Below are 23,624 nucleotides of genomic sequence, written 5' to 3'. Positions count from 1 at the left end.
ACACACAGAGATCATTGTTATATTTGTGGGGACCCATAATTGACATAACCCTTACCTAAACCTATGTCTAACCAGAATCCCTAAAACCAAGTCTTAACACTCAAGCATCCATTTAACCTTGTAGGGTCCAGTATTCTGGTCCCTTTAAAGTCATCAGACCCCACAGATATAGTAAAACAAGCCCACACACATACACAGAAATTCCTATCTAACCAACCGTGGCCTTTCTAATTGTGTCAACCAAGTGCGGACCACTATTTCTAGCCCTTTTCTATAAAAACAAAAAAGAAATACAAATTCTTATATTAGGTATTTAATCATAATATAAGAAACTGCTGAAAAAACGCCTTTTGTAATTTTCTTTAAACATTTTTGTCAACCTATTCCAAACAGGAGACCTCCAGGGCCTGTAGTGAACTCTCTATGGTGAACACAAGCAAAAATTAATGCACACAAAGGCTTTCTGGATGTCTTATGAAAATTGATAATTTAACTAACACCTTGCCTTGAAAACTGTTATGAAAACAATCATGTAGTATTGCGCTCTATTACCACTGTACTGTATATAAGACTAATGTTGCTGATGTAGTATATTAGTCACTATTTATGTAGTAGGATAATATATTGGTGGCTACTTTTATTATAGTTGCAAAAATCTATCAACATTTTTTTTAAAACCTTTGCTGAAATTTCACATTTCCATAAAACCTCAGTTGCTTGTGGTTTTCCATCCCATAACCCACTGCTTCTATGACTCTGTAGGGTGGGGGCTTGGGAGCACTGTTGCAGGATTAGTTTTGATGCTCCAGGTACAACAAATAGGCAGGATTTGAACCAGACGCTGTATCACTGGCACAAACTAACCCACCACTCTACCAATCGCCCCGGGAGCTTCTCTCTGTGCGCTTTTCAGTCTTGGTTGTCGGACTTCAAAATTCGCCAATAGTAGTATAACGGTAATAATAATAATAGCATCAAATCCACATTCTCAGACTTTCCAAGCATTCCTCTAAGACACTAAGTTATTTGATGAGTGACACTTGAGGTCCATTTCTTACAGTCCTTAAGTCTTTCATCTGGGTGTTGGACTTCAAAATTCACCAAGAACTGAACCCGTGACCTTGAAACTTCAGAGCAGTCTTCTAAAACCCTGAGGCATTTGTTCAGACACTTCTGAGGTGTGTCTCTTAGAGAATTGGAGTCTTTGGTTGTTGGACCTCAAAATTCAGTAAGCCTAATAAGGATTGAATTCACGTCCTCAAAATGTCCAAGCACTCCTCTAACACGCAGAGCTAGTTGTTAAGAGGACACTTGACCACTATTTCTTAGAGCCTTTTGTCTTTAGGAGTTGGGCTTCATAAAGTGCAGCACCTTAAGAACCCATGATTGAACCCATGATTCTGCAACTTAAGAATAGTCTGGCAAGGCACGTCTCGGAGGCTCACTAGGTGGAGCGTGTGCCTCGTGGACTTGGTCCTAACCACAGAGGCCATAGGTTCGGGTCGGAGCCACGGCCCTTTGCTGCATGTCCTCCCCTCTCTCTCTTCCTGACTTGCCTGTCTCTCTCTCACGCTACTGTCAAAAACAAAGGCAAAAATGCCCAAAGATATATATATATATATATATTTTTTTTTTTTTTTAAATAGTAGTCCAGTTAAGACTAATCACCATGTTAACTGAAACTTGAACCCACATTTTCAAAATTTCAAAACAGTTCTCTAACAACCAAGCAGTTCTCTAACACATTAAGCAATTTAGTTAAGGACTGTTTCACTCTTTTTCTTCGAGTTGTGGCCCTATCCTTTGGGTGCTCCTCAAAGGAAAAGTTGGGGCCACCTTTGGCAGATTCTGGTGTCCAAGTGGAAAGACATTGGAGTAACAAGACTATTCAGAAGTTTTCAGGTTGTGGGTTTGATCTTCAGACAACTAGTTGTACTTTGAAGTCCCGCACCCAGAGGAAAGGCTCAAAGGCTATAAGAAATACCAAAATTTTTGCTGGTGAGATAGCTCAGAGAGTTAGCAAACTGTTTGCTAGCTTTAGGGCTGTGGGTTTCATCCCTGTGGGGTGCATTAAATTTTGAAGTCCAATGTCCAATGGAAAGAGTTAAAATCTCTAAGAAAAAAAAGCTTAAGCATTTCTGTCCAAATAGCAGAGGGAGTAATAGAGCTACTCTGGAGTTTGGAGCTCTTGGATTTGATCCTTAGGCTTTACAGAAAGTCCAACATCCAAAGTAAACATTCAAAGGCTCGAGGAAATGAGTCAGTTGTCCGACCAAACAGCTCATGGTGTTAGAGGACTGCTTGGAAGATTTGAGATTTTGAGTTTCATCCTTATAAGACTTGGTGAATTTTGAAGTCCAAAACCCAAAGTGAAGACTGAAAAGCACTCAGAGAGAAGATCCCAGGGGTTTGGTCATGATTGTATGCACCAGTTGTGCAGTTGTTGGTACCTGGAGCATCAAAACCACTCCCCTTGCATGGACGACTTTAGCTCTGCACTGTGCCTCCACGCTGACTGCTACACACTGGTAGTGAGTGTGTGTGAGTGACAACGGGAAGGTCCACTGTTGGATGGATATATAAGCACACACACACACACACACACTCTTTGTTTATAGATTCTGAGTGATGCTAACACGGACTATGTTCAGTAGCCGACGTTCTGTAAGAAAACTAGAATCACACAAGAAACTGGAAACATAAGAACAGCGGGGCTAACTCGCTACCTTTCATCATGTATTTCAGATTCTATGTAATACACACAGAAGGAGATGTATGTATAGTTTATGCTAAGGGGCTGCACTGCATGTGTCCACCCACTGGTTGTGTGATATGTGGTATGTGCATCTTGTTTTGATGTGTACACAGCATAATGTTGATGTTAGTCATTAATAAAAAATTGCACCATCTGCTCCCTGCCTGTGCCAGTGCTCTGCACAGGATATCTGTCTACTCCAGCACTGTTATGATGGACAGCTATTCAATAATCCACCTCAAAATAAGAGCGTGCCGGCCGGCAGCAGAAGGTGCTTTCTCCTACTGTGAGCGCTACTGTGACACATGATGCTCCCGCAGGATGTTAGCTGACCCTCCTGCGATCAATAGTGTCATGGGAGCAGGCCTCTAACATCCACTTCTGGTCTTCTAGGTTTGACTTAGACTTCAATTAATCAACACAGCAGTTAATTGATTCGTCGTAATATGCTAAACAGACTGCCTGTGCCGTCACAGTTGTTTAGAAAGGGATTTAGGGTGTGATTCATTTGAAGAATTGACTGAATTCAACTGCAGCTATCAGCATGCATCTCTCCATCGGCGTAGGCAGTGCCACAGTAAATCTCTTGAAATAATCTCATAACCGGTGGCCTTAATCAAATTAAATTTGTTTATTTTAACCTCAAAATCCTGAACTCACAGAATAAGGTAAAGGATCCATTTGTAAAATACATTCAGTGACACATATTCAGCACATTTTCTAACAGATGAAAGTGAGAAGAGATAAGCTATGAAACAGACAGCTGTGTGCGTATGTTTTCAATACATTTTCCTTGTTGTTTGCAAGAGCAGCTTTCTATTTTGACAGTTTATTATCAGAACTGTAGAGTGTAACTGTCGACGACGTGTTGCGGCCATTCAGATTTGTGGTTGTATATTATTTTGGGATTAACTGCATGACGCTGTTTTGAATTTACTGGATGTTTTGAAAATTTTTATAGATTTGGTTGAAGATATTTTTTAAATAGCAACTTAACACCATCTGAAAGTCAGGACATTTTTTGGGTATGTGCAGTGACAACAGCATGTAAATCATGTGGACTGCAGTCTAACCTAAAGCTGTATACAACAAAAGAAATACAACCTAGTGTTTTCACTGGGTGCAATGTTAAGAGCTTTAAAGGCAGGTCTCAAGTCAGACATTGGTGAAATTTTTGCCGCCTTGCTCACTACTCACTGATGCATTGCCACCTTCAACTGAATAACAAAGTCATGTGATCACTTGTGAGCTTAATGCATGGCCTTGTGCAGCACACATCTGCAGTTTGCTTGTTGTTTTGTTATTTGCACCTTCCTCACGTTTGACCTTGGGTAGATGGGCAGCTTGTGATACCAAGATGAATTAGTTCCAGGCAACTTGGGACGACATTCATCTTTTGAAATCAGATCCATGAATGCACCACCAACACTGTTGTTTTTGTTCGCATTGTACAGCTGCAATTTCACTCACACTGTCCAAAGTACATTAAGCAAAGCATGCAGTAACTGAAGATAATCTTATTCATAAGCACCTGTACTTGCACCTTTTGGGACGCACAGCACATGCTGGTGTGATTTATCACAGCTGCACATACTGACTCTTTTAAGAACAACAGCGGGAGCACTTGGTCAGTAGCTGTATTTAGCACCATTTAGGAAGCCTATGTAACAAAGTTAAACAAACAAAGTTTAGCATGTTAAGAAACCTGCTACCAGAAACCTGTTATCTATGTGTGTGAGCTGCCAGTGGAAAAAGATGGAGACTCTCCTGTTAAACTTTTCTCATAATCCACTGTAAGTGTCTTTTGAATAAATATGAGGAGGTGCAGAGCTATGCTTCACCTCAGGTCTATATTGTCTAAGTTTAATAGCTGTTCTCAAGCTTCAGGAGTTCAGAGATGTGTCATGAGATCACCTAAAACCCCTCCAGATTGTTTTCAGACTAAAATCCTGCAGCAGATTTTGTGCTCACGAGATTCTGGCCTGCTTTGCAAAGTACTGACTTTCACTTCTACATTCTACATGCTGAAATCAGTACAATTCATTACTGAGCTATTTGAACAATGAAACACTATTTAGTATTTCAGGGTTTCCAAATGAAGTTGGGTGCATGTCCCACATTTGAATTGCTGCTCCAAGCATTAATGAATATTATATTAGTAAGAAATCTCATCACATTATCCATGTGCAGATAAAGACAGAATTTTTGATGCAAAATTAAAGAGGCACTCCACCAGTTTTAGACAGTTTACTCTTAAAAGTTTGTTGTAAAAAGCTGTTGTATAAGTCGTCCGTGGACTGGGAATGAACTTTCTAAAGTCTGATAAAACAACCCAGACGTCCGGGTACTCTGAGGTTGTATTGCAAACTTAATTTGTGTTATAGGAGGCCTGCATTATGAACTGGGGACATGGAGTCTAAACACAGAAGTTACCAGGCAAGAAAGTCTCAAAGACACCAATGAGTTGTATTATGGGTAAACTAACAAACATACTAATAATCAAGATATCACAGCCTCTCAATTTTGAACCCCAGCTTTGCTGCAAAACTAAATCGCTGACAAATTCTCAATATATGGCAAATCACGTTCTGTATGTTCACACTACAGTGTCATTCAAGCTAGCAATGATTAATGCTTTCTCTGTAGTTGAGGTGACCATTAAAAGAAATGTCAATACACAGGCACATAAAGCGCATTTAATGTTCACATCATCCACGTCTCCATGTCAGACAGGGTGAAGGAGATGGAGACTACTTTTTGCCCTCCCTCTAGTCTGTATTCTTCCCTCCAGTCTTTATTTCAGGCTAATGGCACATGGAGTTTAAGGACCATTAGTCCGCTCCCTGGACTATAGCTGCACCTATTATAGTGCTACAGCATAGCTTTCTTCACTGGGCCAGCCCTACTTTATCACTGCTTACCCAAGACCTTTCCCAGAAGGTCAGGCTTTTCTAATGACTCGTGACTTGAGTCATGAGGAGGAGAGGAAACGTGAACGGGGGGAAATTGCCTGTAGAGTGAGACAGAAAAGACAAAGCAAGAATGAAAAGCAAGGAAGGAAAGAAAAAAATGAGGAGGGCAAAGAAAAGGTTAGTGGTGGCTGGTGAAGGATATATCACAGCGACAATAATGAGTCTAATGTTGACACTGGTGGATAACTTAGGTTATTTAGAGTTCATTGTGAAGTTTGTTGATTTACTCAGGAGGCACCCACGGCGACAATTTAAATAATCATAAACTTAATCTTCAATTTTGACTTGATTATGTTAGACACCACACATCCATATTTCTTGATTACACAATGATTGACTCAATTTCAGTGATTGACTGGGACTGAACTATGCACATTTGCTCTCATCCGAACAATGATAATCTTGACAGTAGATAAGAGTGATGTGTTGCATTATATTGTGAAATGTACCTTACATTATTCTGCCATTATGTTCACATTAATGCTGTGGTATTAATATGATTTAGATTTCCTGTTGACTTACTCTCAGTGATTGACTGGAGCTTGGGGGGGGGGAGGGGTTAGGAAATCTGAACACCATATGCAGCTGGGGATACTTACAAGTCGAGAAATATAAGATGAATTTTCACAGTGTTCATTTTGCTCAGTGTGTAAATCCTTCACCTTGATTAAAACTGGATGATCTATGATTCAGTTGAATTCCTCTTTAATGAGCCTCTCTGATTAATTACCAAAGAGATATATATATATATTTATATATATAAATAAAAGGAATATGTGCAGAAATGTTTAGTACAATTTATACTTTTCTTACTGACCTACTTAGAGTTGGTCTCCCCAGGTATTCTGCCTTTGCAATGAGGAGTGGACAAAGGGCAGCTCTTTTTCTTTCTTTTGCAATAAATTGAGGAGGAATTCATAATGGAAAATAGAAGTTACAATTCCAAGAAAATGGTAACACACAAAATATTCATCTGGCCAAACCAATTGCAAAAACCTCACATTTTAAAATGTGGATTTTCCTGGCATGTGGCAAGATGACCATTAAATTAAACTGTCCGAGTTATCAACTCTGGCATATTTGCCAGCTCCAGTTTCTGAAAAAACCCTCCTACAGAGATACATTAGAGTTTGCTCTCCTTCTACTCCATTGACTTGTGGTTGAATATTTTTCACAATATCCCACGGGGTGTCCAGGATGCAGCTGTGTCAAGACTCAAGTTTGATGGCCAATAAAGTGATTTCACAGCATCCACTCCACCTATTAAGGGAGCAGTGTGGAGGATTTAGGGGGGGGGTACATTGGCAGAAATGGAATATAATGTTCCTAATTATGTTTTCATTAGTGTATAATCATCTGAAACTAAGAATCATTGTATTCGTTAACTTAGAATGAGCCCTACATATCTCATAAGGTGTCTCCTCTTCCATGGAGTCCACTATGTTGCACTTCCATGTTTCTACAGTAGCCCAGAATGGACAAACCAAACTCTGGCTCTAGAGTTGGTCTTTTGCGTCTCTACGTTACTTAAAGACCTACATGCTTGGAAAGGGAGGGGTATTCAGTTGGTTGCCATCTGCAACCTCGTCACTAGATGCCACTAAATCCTATGCACTGGCCCTTTAAAACAGCATTGGTTTACCTTTAAAAGTAAGCAGGACTAATCAACAATGTCTATGTATAGGGCTATAAAAAAAAATGTATATAGCCTGACTAAGTGTAATATATAAAATCTGACTTGAGTGATTCTGCAGCAGTACCAATGATCATGGTGGGTGGGGTTAGATTCAGGGTTTGTCTTGGTTAGCGGATACTATGGGCAAGAAATACATTACATGCTGGAACTGGAGGTCGTTTATTCACAATAGATTAAATGATGTTCAATAATTAGAAGCATATTTTAACTCACAGTTTTATCCAAGTCCAAGTACCAGCTTCTTTACATTAAGCAAGCTCAGAACAATCACAGATTTAACATATTTCGGAAATTTATCAAAATGTCTTGATAGAATTCATACCACTATACACCTACAGGGCTGGATGGTTAGCTTAGCTATGTTAGATAGTTTGATATGCTGAAGTTATGCCTTTGACTTGCTCATGTCTGTGTAAAGTCTGGTCACTGGCTAATGTTATTGACAGTGTTGGCTATGTCTACACCCTTTAATGGTAAGCTTTGATGTGTGCGGGTGCAGGTTCAGATGGGGGTGGTTTTTGAGGACGCTATTGAGCCTTTGCAGGGCCAACTCAGTCAAACACTTCACTGAGAGCATGCCCACCTGATGATCTTGTTGACTTGCCCACACTCTTACACACACACACACACACACACACACACACACACACACACACACACACACACACACACACACACACACACACACACACACACACACACACTCAGCTTTATATTGAAAGCTTTTTTTTCTTTTGCAAGGCTGGTCAAGGATCATGATTCATGTTTTCGGATGGGCTGCAGATTAGTGCCTCTTTATAAGACCAGTGGAAGCAAGATAAACTGTGGTTGTGGTGGCTGGACAACAGAGCGAGCCATGGCATTCAGATGAAACTGCCAGTATTGCCAGCCTACTGCATGTTGTTGAGTCTGAAGAGATACAAAGTAGATATGAGGGCTGGTAAAAGAGCCAAATATCTGCTCCTTGTTTGGGTGAGGGCTTCAAAAACGGTTTAAAAGGAACATTAGAGGATTGTCAATCAAAGTGCAGTTAATGGTGTCACCAGTCAAAGGGCTCAGTAAATCTGTGAAGGCACAGTCCAACCTGTCTCCTAGAAATTACATTTATATTCAACTAAATTGCGACACCAGATACATTTTGTAGAAAATGTTGTTTTTTTTTCTTTTTTTTTGAGTGAAGATGGTGGTTTCGGTTAAATGTAAATGAACATACCATTGACATGATATGTCCCTTTTGATTCCTATTTTATTTTGAAATTTCCTACCTGTTATTGCTTTTTATTGTTGCTTTGCTTCCTGCCATTGTGTGTTTTCCCACCTTTGTGATTGTCTGCCCTGACCTGATTAGTTTGACCTGTGTTTCATTGTCTTCCCCTCAGTATTTCGCCCCTGTAGTCCCCTCACTCTTTGTCAGTTTATCTGTTTTTGTTCCAAGTAATGTTCCCCAGTGTGAAGACTCCTGTTGCCTGTTCCTGTTTGTTTGCCTACCAGTTCATCGATCTGTCTGCCTGCTTGTTGCTCCGTCCCTCTGTAAACCTGTCATTTGTCATTAAAGGTTACTTCGCTGCATCAGTCTGCCCATGTGTTTACATGTCTGTCTAAAGTTTACTTGTTTCTGTATTAAACCAGACAAAGATCTTTCCCTAACCAAGTGCTGCGAGTGGCTAAACAAAATCATAAAAAAGTTTAATAATGCTGATGTAGTCACTATTGGATATTGTGGGGAAAAAGTAATGTGGTTGCACTTACATTCCCCTGATGTTGCAGTTTAGTCATAATAACATAACATAATATAATTCTAAGAAGCTATTTGTAAGGTTTGCTATTGCTACATAGTCAGCGTTAGCATTAACAGCTCGTTTCAGCTATCATTGTGTTTACAAGACAAGAGGTTATAATGTGCTATCTGAAAAGCACTACTTCTACAGAACAGACTGGATGCTGCAGTGACTCGGTATCGGAAAGTGAAAAGATGTACTGCCTGGCTTCAGTACAAGAAAAGAAGTAATAGAAATAGAAGAATTGTTGCATCCCACTTCCTTTCCACTCTTGGCGAGTAAAGGAATAAAGTTTAATGCTGAACTCACAATGTTTCTTCCAGACTGGTGAGCAAACAGCATCTAATGCTAACGTTCGCTACATAGCAATAGCAAAAACTTCCAAATAGCTTTAACATCAGTATTCGTCTTCCATAGGAATGTAATTTCATTACATTTAGTTACACTAAATAAAAGGTCATAATTTTGTCAAGGCAAACCTGGGATCAAGCTGAGGTCAGGCTGTGTTCTGTTACGCTACGCTATTATACCTACATCAAAGCAAGATAAAATACAGATTAATGATGGTCATGCACGATTCAAGCTCGGTTATTCTGGCTTAGAACCCTGTTTGTATAAAAAAGAAAAGACTATGAAATTGGTAATAGTTGTAAGAAATATTGTGAAAACTGGGGAGAGGAGAAAGACACAGGAGTCAGTGCAGAGCAGGCAGAGAGGAGCTAGAGACAGGATGAGATGTATCATGTCAGAGAGGAAAAGATGAGGGAGCAGCAGAGGCAGGTGTAGAGAGGGAAGCAGACGTAATTATTTGACCAAAATTTTAAGAGCTGGGCAGACTTTGAAAGAAAGGGGTACTGTAACATAGTAGTTCAAGGTTTTCATAAGGTATACTTTTTGAAAGTTTTACAAAGTTTAGTAATAAATGAAGACTCAAGTAAGATGAGGATATAGCAGATTTTACAACCATGAGTCTTTGCATGATGAGGAGTTCAGATATCCATTAAGAAGAAGTGCAGCTCTTTTGTGTTGAGAGGAGTCACTTAAGGTCATTCTGGCATCTGATCAAAATGCCTCCTGGTTGCCTCCTTGTGAGGTTAAGTCTGGACATGTCCAACAGGAAGGCCACCTCAGGGCAGACTCAGAGTGTACTGGAGGGAATACATATCCCATCTGGCCAAGGAACACCTCTGGATATGAAGGGGCTGGAGGACATGGCTGGAGGACACTTCTCCGTTTAGCTTGCTGCCTCCACAACACAGGCCCAGATAAGCAGTGGAAAATGTATGGATAGAAGGATGGATGGAAAAAAAAGAATATCACTTACATAGAAAATAGGTAATGGCAGCCAGCTTTCTGGGTTAGCTTATCAGCTATAAGGTATTGGACCACAATGTCTCATAAGCTCTATATTTAGACATACAGGGCACATATGGTTGAACAAATAGAAGACAGATAAGCAAAGGAAAGGTATATAGAAAAAGATACAGTGCCATTGTTGGAATATTGCCTTCACAGGTACCGGACGCAGTGAGTTGATAATGTTAGCCAGTGATTGGAAAGTAATTGCTTGCCAATGAATTTCAGTTTTCCCCTGAAATATCACGTGCTGGCTCTCTGTATATGATAACATGTTCATGCTCGCATAAATATAGGAGAAGCATCAGAAACCTGAATTTTTGACCAGTAATGCAAACTCTGGCTCAAATTATTTTTCCTCATATTCTGTGGGCAGTTCTGCAGTTTTGGAGCATTATCATCAAACCAGTGGGGAGCATATCCCATGTGCTCTGGGCAAATGAGAATAAAATTGGCTATTTTGTGACAGGTGGAGAATGTTTTATTGGGTGCCAGTCAGGATTAAGTATGCCAAAGTTAAGAAAAAGTTAAATCTTATCAAATGTTAAAACAAGAAATATACAAACAACTTATACCTTGTTACTTCCTGCACATTCTCAAGAGGATCTACTTTATCTCCAAAAGAAAGATCAAAATAATGAAAGTCTTTGACAAACCAAGTCAAAGCCTCAGTGCACACAGTAAATAAAAGAAAAAAATATGTCTGTTGATTTTCCAACTTACTATATCTTTCTAAAATAGCGTAATATGATTTTAAAAAAGCAATTTTTCTACAAATCTAGGAAATACTTTTCAATAACTTGAACTATAAATTCAAGGCTATTCACTTTTTACCAGGTTTCCTCAGTTGAAAGCAACTACAATCCACTGATCTTAACCATTCAGACAGACATGAATTGACTATTCGCTAAGCCTGATCAGTCATTGATTTCATTCAGAGGTAGGCAAAAGCAGGATTTCAGTTGCAGTTGGCAAATGTCGTGTTTGCCAGCTGAAATGACAACTATCGCTATTGTGGCTAGTGTGCTCATTTTGAATTGGTAAAAATTGTGGATCTGGCTAACTCATGTTGACACAACAACCCTGTTAAAAGGCCTTAAATATGCACTCAAGGCTCATATGATGAAAAGGACTGAGGCTAAGGTTTTAAGTCCCAGACAAAAAGTCAGAAATCCAAAGCTTGAAAGGCCTTTGGTGCCTAGTTATGGTTAATACTCTGTCACTGGACAATCGATGTTTGGGGGGTGGGGGTTAAGAATGATTCTAATACAACTTTTCTTCATATGCACTAAATGAAGTGAAAATTTACAGTATCTGAAGGAAGTGACACGTGAGGAACTATCATGGTCATTTATGATTGCTTTGTTTAAGGAGCAAGTTGTAAGTTTTGCTATTGCTTCATAGCCAGCATTAGCATTGATAGCTTTTTACTTACCAGTCTTGCCATCCTAACTTCAGCACAAGCAAAGAATTGATAGAAATAGAAGCAAAACAAGAAGATTGGTCTCCACTGCTAGAGACAGCTCTTGGTTACTAAAGGAAAGAAGTTTAATAATGAACTTGCAATGTTTCTTCTCGACTGGTAGGTGAACAGCTGTTAATGCTAACGCTGGCTACGCAGTAATAGCAAAACTTACAAATAGCTCATTTAAGGCCTTTTAAACAGGATTCTCTCAAAGTTTTTCTCCTATTCAATTCACTAGCTACAATAGCCACAGTTGTGATTTCAGCAGGAAACCCAACATTTGCCAACTAGAACTGAGAAGCCTGCTTTTGCCACGCATTTATATAGGTACTGCTTCCCATAAGCATGTTAAAATTGAAAATTTCTATTATTACTTTGAAGTTGCCAACAAGTATGATTCACAATGTCATTGAAATATTTTATATTATAATTTTCTATGTACCACCATTCTTTCTGTCCCAACTAATTTCTGACTAGCCTTGCAGGACCGAAGGGAGCTCTGTATCTCACAGGGGCACAGCAGTGCAGGCGTTATTTTGTTGGTCTGATTCTGGATTTGTTTATTTGTTTTCTTTCCCTCAGCCAGAGGGGAATGTAATGCACCCAATACTCCACATCCAGAAACTGATACAAAAACAATTCTGCAGAGTCCAATACATGTGAGGTGCACTGGTGCCTTAAACTACAAAATAAAACCACCAGCTCATGAAAGCATCAAATTGAAATATAAAACTCAATAGGGAATCTTGGGAAAGCAATATCACAACATGAATGCTCACATAACATCAGAGGAAGTCATATTCGAAAAACTGATAACACTGAATGATGTTTTTCTCTTTAAGGAAACCAAGGAGAAGGACTTTTTCAAAATGAGACCGCATGACGAATAACTAAACTTTGGAACAGAACTATGTAGCCTATAACATCCTGTGTGTCCTTGTGGAGTGACGTTTTCACCAACAAAGACGCTGCTGAATGGATTTGTGTGTGTGTGTGTGTGTGTGTGTGTGTGTGTGTGTGTGTGTGTGTGTGTGTGTGTGTGTGTGTGTGTGTGTGTGTGTGCGCACATGCATGTAGACGTCATTTGCGCAATGCTTTGGCAGGAAGCTGATTAAAGACTGAACAAGGAAGTTGATTTCAACCCCACAGTGGACCAACAATGTGCAGGATAATCAGGCCCGGCTCCTATCCATGCAGGTTAATTAGGGTTAAATGATAATTAGGACACCATTAAAAAGGCAAACAACCACAGAGGACCCTTAATCCGCACAATGCTGTGCTGCTGCGGGTAGGTTTGTTTGTTTGTGGAGAGGTGTGCGTGTGTGTATGCAGGAAAAGTGTTTTGTGCATCCAATATGTATGGCCCGTCAAGGATGGTTCTCTATGTGTGATGTGTTTAGATGTATGAATGTATCTGTGTCAGTTGTCCATGAATAAGTCTTCATCTCTTTTAATTTGTTTTTGTGTGTTTTCATTTCAAAATGTATTTTCTAAAAGCTTGACCTGGAACCTTATTCTGAAACTCACTGAAGGAATGTTCGTTTTGGTGACTTTGCATAGATGAAGGTCATGGCATATAGTGTGATTCTCACTAATACGCTCTTAAATAATGAATTAATATATTAAAATACCTTCACATCAAAGCGAAGGTTAAAATATCTCAGCAACAGAAAAGCTATCGAAGAAAAACATCCATATGTAACATGATTTTTACAACATCCACGCCACATCGTATTAATCGCTGCAGTACAGAACTGCTCCCGAAAAGTTCACCATAGTGAAAACAGAACTATGACTAATACCCAGAATGCCTTGCACCATAACTGATGGGATGTAAATGTGTCAGGGTTGACCTGGAACATCCTCTTTGTCCCCCCTAAAATACAACAATTTGCTTCCATTTTGTGCTCGCAAATGTGACACCAGGATGTTGCAGTGACAAATTGGAATTGATTGGAGCCTTGGCTAAAATGTCTCAGGTTGTGACCCCTGACGCTCAAAAGCATTTTTCCGTATTAGTATTCTGCACCTCGCAGCTCCTACCTGGCAGCCAAGGTCTTAGAGCATGAATGGAATCAATCTGCATTACTGTGTCTTTTCAGTTTTCTTTGGTTCATCTCACCATTTTAGTTAATTGTATTTCTTCTTCTTCTTATGATTATTTTTATTATAATCATTATCATTATTACACAGAGGTTAGCACTGTTGCTTCATAGCAAGGCCTCAAATTTAAACCTCCTGATCAATATAAGTGGAGAGAGATGTCTGAGCTTTTCTTCACCCACATTAAGGGATAAATACAATATGCAACCCAATAGTCTGTATAATAATCATTGAGGAATTGGCATCATTGAAGTCAAGGGGAAATATCTGAATCCCCCAATAAAGTCTGAGTTCTTCATTTTGTGACATCGGGGTGATTAAAAAGATGAGCAGCCCTCAAATTGGTCTTTTATTGCTATTCTGATTTACTGTAGCCTTCATTCATTCATCCATCCATTTATTCATTAATTCATTCTTTGCTGTTAATGACAGATGTCGCCATTATGCAGCCTGTGGCCCTGACAGGGATAGTGGAGGTGGTGGTGGTTTGTAATCCTCTTTAGGGTCTTCAAATCTCTAGGGCTGGCACTGAACTCCTTCCCTCTGCAGCACCCAGATGTGCACAAGGTAAATTTATCAGCACAAAACACCCTCGGCATGCCTGACTGAAAGCGGGAGCTTAGCACTGATAGTGCGGCTGTAAAGTAGCAGTGGGCATTTTATTCCATCTTATTTTTATTTTATTTCTTTCTTGGAAGGTTATATCTTGGGGCCTCCTGTGATCTGACTGCAACCTGACTGAGTAATTCCTGAGCTGCGATAAGGGCTTGGATAAGCATAATGACGTTTGGAGGTGTGAAGTTTTTGCTCCCTTTAAATGGAGATGGTGATTCTCTCCTTACACCTCTGTGCTTATTTAGAGCACAGACTATGGTCAGGAATTTCAATGGAGGTTCTTATTCACAGACAGGTTTTTCTTGTGTGTGTCAGTGTGCGAGTGTGTGCGTACCTGTGTGTGACCTGCATTCCTTCCCTGTTTTACCACCCAACTGGTCCAGCTCCTCCCTGATGAGAGTCAAACAGGCCGTGTGTGATTCCTTGCTGAGTTAAAGGGTCACTATTTTTTATCTGCTTACCCAGCCAGCTGTCTCATCACTATATGTATACGTGTGTATGTAAGTACATGCGCATTTGTCAAGGGGTGATTTGAGGAATCAATATGTAGGTTTGTTAGATTTTTTTATTCATGCTACACAGCTCTAGGAGTGTCAGCGTCGAATGGCTGGTCAGTCAACCACTTTGGTCTGGACTCAAACATCTCAACAACTCAAATCAAGTTTAAAACAACCGGAGTTCACCAAAGTGCTGTACAATAAAATAAAAAGAAATAACGTAACATGGTATCAGCCAATAGGAGACAAAAGCAAGGAGATAACATCTGAGATGAATTAACAAACTATCCCATAAGCATCGACAGACAGGAAACAGTTTGAGATGTAAAAATACTGAAGGCTAAAAGAGAAAAATAAAACCTTAAGGGCACTCAAAAGTCTGAGAAAACATGTGGGTTTTCACTTTAGCCTTAAAAGCGTCCACAGAGGGGGAACATTTAATTAAAAGAGGTAAACAGTTCTAAAGCTTTGGGGCGGCTACAGTGAACGCATGATCACCCTTTCCCTTTGCCTCGACCAAGGGACAGCCAGGAGCAGCTGGTCTTGGATGCTTTACCATGACATTTGGTGCAGATGCTCATGGTCCCCATAGGCTGAACCCTAATGACTTTGGAGATCCTGAGATTTGATCTAGTCATCATGAGGTCAAAATTTCAACTGTCCAGTGCTTTGGCTTATGTCCAAATATCTGCAAACCTAATGACATTCCCATTAGCTTAAACTCTGCTATGTGTTTACTTTTATGTTGCAAATGTTAGCATGGTAACACAGTAAACTAAGATGGTAAATATTACACCAGCTTAATATCAGCATATCAGTGTTGTCATTTTGAGCATGTTGAGCATGCTAACGTTAGCCAATGCTATGGCTAAGTGCAGCCTCACAGAGCTGCTGGCACAGCCATAGTCTCTTGCATGTGGGCCTTTGGAAATGCCATGTGGACACTGGACAATAATCTACTGTATACCTCTCACAGAAGGAGGTGCTGTTGGCAGAATGTTTTTCCATGGAGTGCAACTATAGGGAAATTTGTCATTCAAATTGTACATCATCTCTGCTGATTTTTGATGGAGTGGAGAAAACTGGAAGCTACAGAATAGAGGAAGCCATCATTGCATGAGTCACACATAACCACAACATCACCATGTTTCTGAAGTACCATCTATTATGTAAATGTCAGTGTCTGAAGTGACCAGGCACTAGTTTCAGTAAAAGTTCCCAAAGCATGAGATAAATAATTCTGAGAAGCTTTTGCTGAAACAAAATATAGAGCACATTTGCTGTTTCTAAACATGGATCTAAATAGTTTTAGTTGGGTAGTTATTCATGTGCATGAGAAGTGTGAGTGCACAGTGTGGCACACTGCAAAGATCAAAGCCAAATGTGGAGCTTCTTTTTTGCACTTACAAAACCCGCCATATTTCATTTTGGAGTGTATTTCAGTGCCTACAGGTGGAGGCTGAGGTGTCAGTGGGGCTGATAGGGTGGAGTGCAGCAGAAGTGAGGGTAGCAGCGGTGGTTGCAGCATGAGCAGTAAAGTAGCAACAGTGGCTTTGAGAGTGATTTACTACTACTACTTTATTATAGTGTGAGTGTTGGGTGTGTGACACAGTAGGTGCAGAGTGTATAAGTTGTCTGCATAAACTACCATATCCTCACAGGCCTTTTTTAAAGCATATAACAGAAATTTGTCAGACATTTATAACATCTCCTCTGAGCAAAGAATACAATGGCATCCAATGATGGCTTTTGAGCGATAATGAGAAAACCACACCTGCAACAGCACCACAGGTGCGATTGTAAGTTATACTTTTTTATTGTCTTTTAAGAGTGCATTGTGCCCTTCTAAAAAGTCCTGTTGCAGCTTGTAAAGCCTGGAGCCACAGATCTTTCATAGGAGAAATCACTTGACATTGATAAAACATCTGGAGCAAATGAAAGAGGGGTGGAGCGTGGGGGGGTGAGGCAACAGAAGCAATTTTATAGCTGAAGTGCAAAGAAAAACACAATTACTGTGGGAGGAGAGCCGGGGAACAGGTGAGTGATGTGCATGAGTGAGGATGTTTGACCCCTCTGCATTGACTGAGGCTGAGTTTCCACCTCACAGGACCGATTACAGCAACAGAAAATGTATTGAACACCCATTTCACGGCAAGGACTGTTGAGTCGCTGGTATTTCACACAGTTATTATAATTGTCAATGCCACTCTGGAGGCACAATCATGCTAAATGGTCCTTGAGCCATTATACAATCTGACTTACTGTATGTCAGGCTTGTAACATGAAAGTGTGTATGTCACTTGGCATTTTGCACAGTATGGATCACTGACATTTGAGCTGGGTTCAGTAAAAATTGTTTAAATGATGAAAATAAATAACTGGAATGTGAAGGACATTTCAGACAACGCAGCAGAGGTGTGGATGTAAAGGTGGAGTCTGGCTCACAGCCTCTCTTCTGATTGGCTCACTGACCTGTTATTGCTAGAGCTCCACAGAGAAGCCTGTTACTGGTACTTATAACCATAAATATATCTTCTTATGGATATCAAAACCTCGAATAAAACACCTAAGAAGATATGGGACCTTTAAACATTTAATACTTCTGTGCATTTGTATGCACATTAGATCCACTGCACTAGACATCCATACCCTTTAACATATTAAAGATGTAATCTGTTAGATGGTTTTTGGTTTAGATCTTTGATCAGTCGTGATTCATCCCTGTCAACATTTTGTGCTTGGCAAGTTAACAGAAGTCAGACGAGGTTCAAAAGGTTGCTGAAAAACACTGTGGCAGCTGAGATCAGCTGCTGGATCACGTTCCTCGGCTTTCTCAGGGCAAGCTCCATAATATTCATCTCTATTACACAAAAGAAAATACCAGCATCTGTTACAGCTTTAATGCAAGCTCCACCTCCAAATTACTGACTTATTATTGTGTACAGCAGTGGGTTACAGTTTTCCTGGTGTGGATTAGATTATTCTATAAGGGCTGTTGTCCAAAATATTTTTTTCCCCCCATTCATGACCAGATTGTCATGTTTTCTGAGAAAAAAAATATTTCAGCATTTTCAGCCTTTTCACTAAATTAGACCACAGGTCAAACTGGCTGCATTTGCTGTCTGAATTGCTTTGCTTTGATTGCCCTCATTCAGAGCATTCACTCAGAGTGCTTTGAATGCCCTGAAGTATTGATTGAATTAGACAAAGAACCCTCGTGAGGAGGAGAAAAAAAAAAAAAGACCGAATGCAATCATATTCCCATTACCGCCAGGCTGGGTGTGAGAAGTGTGTGCTGGCCTTTATTCTATAGCCTTCCTTATTCAACATTAATTACTGTTCATTTCACACATTTTGTTCTTTCACTCTCCTGTACGCCACACTATTGTCAGCCCAGCTCCTCTGGTTGGTTTCCCCTAGCTCCTTTGAATTAAACGCAGAATCAGTCGATGGTCAGATTATTTGGCTTTTTCAAACCCCCCCCAAGTCAGAAATGAAATTCATAAGTGTGAAATAAATTTGATGTCTGCTATGCACACGGAATCAAACACTGCAGAGAAACAGCGGCTTCAAAGAGCCATTGAAGGGGACTACAGTGAGAAATACTTGGTGTTACACAAGTGCTTATGTAAGGATGGAGAGAATTGTGTCCTTTCTTTCTGCCAATGGCACCTACAGCTTTTGTCTCTGAGCAATTGTCTGGCTGTGTTTTCATCACTGTCACGTACCCTGCAGATTTCACTTCAGCCTCTGTCTTCACATGTGTGACTCATATTCCAAATGTTGCAGCAAAACTCTGTGGCTTGGCGGTTTAACCTTGACGGAGTGCTGACGTGCTTGAGGTTTATTCAGCTGAGAGGGATGAGGTGGAAAACAGCTTAAACATAGATAATATATAAAAAATACTAGGTGGTCTGATTTTGAAGCATTTAAGAGCAAAGTGTAGACATTGTCAGGAAATGTGCTGCTTCCATCAAAGATTGTTTCATAGTGCAACAGTTTTTCTCTAGCACAGGCATTGGACAAAGGGGAACTCTTTTCTTTCACATCAAAGTCTGTTTACAGGTCTTGGGATGGGCTGTACCAGTGCACAGGTGGAAAAAAAACTGAAAGTCTCTCGTGGCTTCAAAGGGAGATCTGTAAAATCTAATAATTGCCTCAAGTGAGGCTACATTAGCTGCTATTAGTTTAACACACCTGCATCTCTGACCGAGCTGCAAGAGGTTGAGTTGTGTTGTGGGTAACGCAGGCATCACGCTGTGATAAGGAAGAGAAATGCAAGGAATAAAAAAAAAAAAAAAGACAATATCTTTTGTTCTGCTGCATCAATTTTGATCCTTTTTTTTTTAAATATTGACAATGCTAAATTGGTGAAGTACTGTTAAAGATGTGGGGTTTTCATTGTAAACAGCCATGTGTTTATATTGTGTTAAGAGCTCTCACCAAAAAGCTTTGTGTGTTTCCTTAAAGTGAGACTTCAACTTTTGCTTAACAGCAGTCAGTGTTATCAAAAGTGCCATTTAGCCTACAGGATGATGGTAAATGTAAAAATGTAGAGTAACAGTACCACAAGCAGAAAAAAAATATTAACAACAAACAGGCTCAGTAGTTTCAGTTATGTCTACTGTCTTAAAAGAGCAGTATGTACCAAAAGAAGTTCAGCTCCAGTTGTGGTCCACAGAGTAGCTTTAAAATATATTAATTTACTGTTCTTTTGCATAAGGTGTCCCTGGTAGCATGACTGTTACAAGGGCTACGTCCACACATTCTCATTTTATAATCGGGTTTCTAAACCTAACACAATCTCCGTCCATTCTAACACTGCTGCATGACCATTAATGTACACTGAGCATTCGCATGCTGGTGTAAACAGGAAGCAGCTTGTCTACTCTGTAGTAGTATCCATGTTGCATTCACTACTGGTAGTCGAGGCTGTTAAGACCCGATCAGGGAGCGAAAGTGGGTGTCTGTGTCATTGTTTCCAGAGGTCTATATTTTTGCCCGTCCATATTACAGCGCAACCCCAGAGTTTTCAAACTAAAAAAAAAAGAGTCAGCATGTTTCTGAAAGTCTCTGTTATAGCGGGTTGAAAACTTCAGCGCAGTGTGGACGCCAGGTGTAAACAACGGAAAAGTGATGCGTTTTAAAACTAAAATGTATTAATGTGGATGTAGTCTAGGAAACTGAAGACCCATAAAAGACCCATAAAATAGTTCAGAAGACAGCACGTATTCCCTGAGCCTTCATCAAGGACACTCATTAGCAATAGAGATAAAATCCAATCCAACCCATCTGATCACTCACTGAGTGAGAGAGACAGGGCTGTCACACAGCTCAACTAACTACAATGTAAGATGTTACATGCAAACTTGTATTGAGTCGTAGATTACATTTTTATTTAAGCTGGCTAAAATAGCATGAGTTGATGACTGAGGATACATGCTTGGAGTGTTCAAGGAAATGTTCACATTTTTTAGAGTCAATCTTAAAACAATAGTCACATACGTACACAGTGATCATCGTAATTTTTCCTCTGGCCCGTACTGGCAGTGAAGAGATCCCCTCCTGATGCAATTTCAGTTTAAGAGCTGAAATCCACAAAAAATCCACAGTCGTTGAAAAAAATATGAACCTGTCCTTTAAATAACACATTCAAGTTTTCCTCTCATCACAGAGCAAAGGTAAGTCACTAATGAAGTGCAACACAATGCCACTTATGGCTGAACCAAACACATTTCCTTTCTTTAAAAGCTTCAGTAATCATATAAACACACAGCAGACACACGCACGACCGCGATGGCTGCTGTTAATGTCACATTTAGTGACTGAAAACCTTCTTCCTGACAATCTGGAAACACCTGTCTCCTGATGGACCTTTGCTTTGTTGTTATGATAATGTAGCAAGTGAGCGCTAATTGGCATCTACAACCCTTCCACTAGAAGAAGCTAACTACCTTCAAAACAGATTTTGTGTGTGTGTGTGTGTGTGTGTGTGTGTGTGTGTGTGTGTGTGTGTGTGTGTGTGTGTGTGTGTGTGTGTATTTCTTTCTATTTTCTTTTTCTTTTTTCCTCCCTAGGTTTATATTCATTATCATAGCCATGAGGCTTTCTGTCTCGGGGACGAAACATCTGCTGTTTGGGCTTTTTGTTCAACTGACAATTATCCACGCAAAGATGTTGTGTACAAATATTTTTCATGCTAATCCTTTTCCCCATCATCGCACATTCATCATTCCTTGGAGTCTATTGGTGCAATATTTCAGTGTGATGCCAAAAATGTCAGTAATATAATGCATATGTGAGTTTGATTGTTTTATTTTTCTTTTTAATGAACTATTTGGCACTCTTCCACAACTTAAGCAGCGCTGATGTTTTGCGTGACATTTTTATATGGTAAACAACAGTATGATTTGCAGCAAACTGTAATGACTGAGGGCTCCATAACAGTAAACTAGGACTGACATAAGCAAGGAGGGACAGACCGGCAATTACATCATTACTTTGTGTGGGGAAAAAAAAGAAAACACTAATTTGCAATGTGTCCTATTTTCACTTGATTGTGTGCAAGCAGATGCCACCAGTGTTTTCAGCCAAAACAGAAACTGTAATGTAGCTGTGTGTAGACGTGTCAAACATATATACCCAACATAATCACACAAAAACATTACAACCAACCTCTTTCAAGTTATATTCTACTCCTTGGAAAGGAAGGGGGAAAAAGTGTTGCTTGAACTGTTGATAGGAAGAGAATTACTTTTGACAATTCATCCGTGCTTTGAGAGGAGTGTGACTTTTCTTAATGAACACAGCTTAGGCCTTACACAGCAGGGTAGCACTGGGCAGACGCTCTTTGAAGAGGTTTTTACTGAAAAGCTTGCATCACTGTTTTGCCTACAGCAGGGACGGTTTATAACAGAAAATCTGGACTATTCTAGTGTATTCCATACAAGGCAGAGTGCTCTGTCTGCAGGAGGTCAAAGTGACACTCAAGAAGAAAGTAAAGTTACTGTATGTGTCTTGTGGGCTTTAGATGATATAGCTCAGAGCATTTCTGTTTCATTCAGTGAACATAATACTATTTCAAAAAAATCTGATCAGCGGTGTGGACACAAATATGCACACGGACTGAAGATAGAGAGGTCAACACACTCCTTCAAGGTAGGCTCCTTTAGAAGGTAAAGCTCAGGAGTAATTAGTGACAATAATAATGGCTTCATTCAATTTATGTGAGCCAGTAGCAGGGCCCTGATATACTGTATATCCTGGCTCACTGACATGGCTTCAGTACTATGCGTGATACTGGAGGATACCTCTAGAGGGCATTGTAGAGCGCTCAGACTCTAAAGAACTACCAGCTTCGCATGATGTAAACAATAAACATGGCGACACTCGAGGAGGTTACCAGTTTATTAGTTCTGAGATCACAGCAGAAAAAACGACAGTGGCCCCTAAAACTAGCACATCATGACTACAGTGAGTACGTTTCTCTTGTTTTGCCCAAGTGAGAAATCAACTATTAGAAAAACAACTTTTCCAAGGTCTGTTAAGGCATTTGATGATTTCCTCTGTCAAATTAGCCCGCTCATTATACACCACAACACACACACTGAGCCTGTCACTTAAGCAGAGCTGCTTGCCATCATCAAACAGTAGCTTCTAAGTCACATCCTGCCCCTACACTGCCTCTAGAGTTCATGTGCATATTGTATAATGAATATTGCATACGCATAACATTAATGTCTGAGAATGTGCACAATGTCGCTCCAACTGGACACAGAATACGTGCCACCATGAGCATGCAAACTTAAAAGCAGCTTTTCTAGGACACATCACTGGAACAGAGCTATTGTTAATGTTATTAGTTACACCTGTGCTTGATTAGCCACAAGTTACAACAGGCTTTGAAAAGGACCCATAAACAACTTTCCAAGCAGCGCCACCGTGAGCTGTGCACTTGAATACAGGGAAGAAAACACACCAGAATGACTGAGAGTTTATGGGTGATCAGCACAAGATGTTTTTGTGCTATGAGCAAAAGTAAAGGGTGAAAATTGTTTAATGAAGAGTGTAGATGTTTGTCAGGCTCTATGACCAAAGCTGTGGTGATCAGTTTGACATGCTTTTTATGAGTATCAGTGTGAGACAGAGGTGGCAGACTGGCTCTGGATGGAAAATATGTCCTATTGTTACCTTTATCATTTCTCAGAGGGAAGAAGATGTCCAGAATTTTTTATCTCATAATGCAGCAAAGGAATAAAACTTTCTGTATCCTGTACTGTTTTGCTGTCTTCTGTTTCTTCTGCATGAACCTAACACTATAGGTTTTTGCGTGTTTTTGACCAGTGTTGTGTATAATTTGATGATAAACTGAAGGAATTTCATAAATT

This window comes from Seriola dumerili, unplaced genomic scaffold (genome assembly GCF_002260705.1).
Source record: "Seriola dumerili isolate Sdu_G_001 unplaced genomic scaffold, Sdu_1.0 BDQW01001845.1, whole genome shotgun sequence".
In the NCBI taxonomy this organism is placed as follows: domain Eukaryota; kingdom Metazoa; phylum Chordata; class Actinopteri; order Carangiformes; family Carangidae; genus Seriola; species Seriola dumerili.
Note: the sequence above shows the minus strand (reverse complement) of the source record.